Genomic DNA, 3,062 nt, shown 5'->3' on the forward strand with positions numbered 1-3,062 from the left:
GAGACAGACTCTTGAGAGTCCCTTGGACTGCAAGGAGATCCACCCAGTCCATCCTAAAGGAGATCAGCCCTGGGTGTTCTTTGGAAGGACTGATGCTGAAGCTGAAACTCCAGTACTTTGGCCACCTGATGCAAAGAACTGACTCATTTGAAAAGACCCTGATGCTGGGAAAGATTGAAGGCAGGAGGAGAAGGGGACAACAGAGGATGAGATGGTTGGATGGCATCACCGACACGAGTCTGAGTAAACTCCGGGAATTGGCGATGGACAGAGAGACCTGGCATGCTGCAGTCCGTGGGGTCTCAAAGAGTTGGACATGACTGAGCAACTGAACTGTAGCACACACCTATTAGAGTGGCCAAAATCTAGAACCCTGACAACCAAAGGGTAATGTGGGTCAGAAGAAACTCTCATTCATGGCTGGAGGGAATACAAAATGGCACAGCCACTTCAAAAGACAGTTTGGAAGATTCTAACAAAGCTGAACATACTCTTAGTATACAATCTAGCAAAGTGGGCCTTGGTATTTATGCAGATGAATCAGAAACTTACATGCACACAAAAACTTGCACACGAATGTAGTAGTGGCTTTATTTGTAATAGTGCTAATACCTGGATGAAGGACAAAGATGTCCTTAAGTAACAGAATGGATAAATAAACTGGGGTACATTCAGACAATAGAATATTATTGAGCAGTTAAAAAGGAAAGCTATCTAAGCCATGAAGAGACATGGAGGAAACTTAAGTGCTTATTACTAGATGAAAGAAGCCAATCTGAAAAGGCTGCAGACTGGATGATTCCGACTATATGACACTGTGGAAAAGGTAAAGCTACGGAAACAAAACGATCAGTGTTTTCCAGGACTTAGTGGAGAAGGGGTGAATAAACAGGTCACAGAAGATCTTGAGGGCACTGAATCTATTCTGATGATACCATTAATGGTAGATGTTATTACAACATTTGTTAAAACTCAAGGGAAACAAGGGCTTCCCTGGTGGCTCAGTGGTAAAGAATCCACCAGCAATGCAGGAGACATAGGAGACAGGGGTTCGATCCCTGGGCTGGGAAGATCCCTTAGAGGAGGACATGGCAACTCACTTCAGTATTTTTGCTTGGACAGAGGAGCCTGGCGGGCTACAGACCCTGGGGTTGCAAAGAGCCAGACACAACCTAAGTGACTGGGCACGCATGCCTGGGATCCAGAGGCCCGGGCTGGGAAGGGAGCACAGGCAGCTGGTTTCAGGAGGAGCAGGAGCAGTTGGCCACAGTAGAGACCTCCCAGCCAATCACAGGAGAGGAACGTTGAAGGACACCAAGATGCCTGGTGAACAGCAGATTGAGGAGTGTGGGGAAAGGAGGAGGAGGAAGAGATGCAAGACGAGATGGTGCTGCCAGTGAAGAGGGAGGAGGATGAGGGTGAGAAGTATGATGTGGTGGCCCTCAAGATCCCCATGGACCACAAGGAGGTCTCCAGCAAGGTGCCAGGGCGATTGGCCAACATGGCAGGCTCACACTTGGGCTGACCTGCAGCCACACCCTCGCTGGCTTCCCACACTGGCCAAGTACCCACTGACATGGGTGAGAGGCCCTTCCTGTGCACTTAGTGCAGCCAGGGCTTCTTGGTGAGATGGGTGCACACCAAATATAGCCAGAAGAAAAAAAGAAAGAAAAAACCCGCGTAGAATGTATCACTATAGCACCAAGAGTGAATGAACCCTAGTGTAATCTGTGAGCTTGGATGATGTGTCATTGTAGGCTCATTAATTATAAGGGATGGGTCACTCTTGTGTGGGATGTTGAGAGCAGGGGAGACTCTGTGCGTGTGAAGACAGGGGATACATGGGAACTCTCTGTACTTGATACTCAATTTTTCTGTGAACCTGAAATTGCTGTAAAAAATAGAGTCTGTTTACAAGGGAAAAAAATGAAACGTAATTTTCAAAATACAAGCCGCAGGACCACAGTGGTATATAGAAGGCTGAATTTGAAGTGGAAAGACATTCATCTGCTGATGGGCATCTAGGTTGCTTCCATGTCCTGGCTATTATAAACAGTGCTGCGATGAACATTGGGGTACACGTGTCTCTTTCCCTTCTGGTTTCCTCAGTGTGTATGCCCAGCAGTGGGATTGCTGGATCATAAGGCAGTTCTATTTCCAGTTTTTTAGATGCCCATCAGCAGATGAATGGATAAGAAAGCTGTGGTACATATACACAATGGAGTATTACTCAGCCATTAAAAAGAATACATTTGAACCAGTTCTAATGAGATGGATGAAACTGGAACCTATTATACAGAGTGAAGTAAGCCAGAAAGAAAAACACCAATACAGTATACTAATGCATATATATGGAATTTAGAAAGATGGTAACAATAACCCTGTGTACAAGACAGCAAAAGACAGCAAAAGAGACACTGATGTATAGATCAGTCTTACGGACTCTGTGGGAGAGGGAGAGGGTGGGGAGATTTGGGAGAATAGCGTTGAAACATGTATAATATCATGTATGAAACGAGTCTCCAGTCCAGGTTCAATGCACAGTACTGGATGCTTGGGGCTGGTGCACTGTGACGACCCAGAGGGAGGGTAGGGGAGGGAGGAGGGAGGAGGGTTCAGGATGGGGAACTCGGGTATACCTGTGGCGGATTCATTTCGATATTTGGCAAAACTAATACAATATTGTAAAGTTTAAAAATAAAATAAAATTTAAAAAAAAATAAAAAAATGACTGTATTATCATGGCAAATTCAAGGAAAAAAATGAAGTGGAAAGACATATTTGATAATCAGCACACTCTCCTTGCAGATAATACAAGAAACCTTGAAAATTTTAATTTGGTTCATCAAGTTCCCAATGTATGTTATTGCTTTGGTGTGTTTTAATTCCTCCCTCTTAAGAGTTAAACCCTAGAAAAAGTTTTTTTTCAACTGTCAATAGTCACGTAGGATTTTTACCTATTTCTCCACTTCATTCCTTCTTATACCTCAGACCTTTCATTTAGTATCCCTGCCTTTCCCCTGAAGTATATCTTTTAGACTTTCCTTAGTGACAGCCTTCTG

Source organism: Bison bison, unplaced genomic scaffold, assembly GCF_000754665.1.
Source record: "Bison bison bison isolate TAMUID 2011002044 unplaced genomic scaffold, Bison_UMD1.0 scf7180017864115, whole genome shotgun sequence".
NCBI lineage: Eukaryota > Metazoa > Chordata > Mammalia > Artiodactyla > Bovidae > Bison > Bison bison.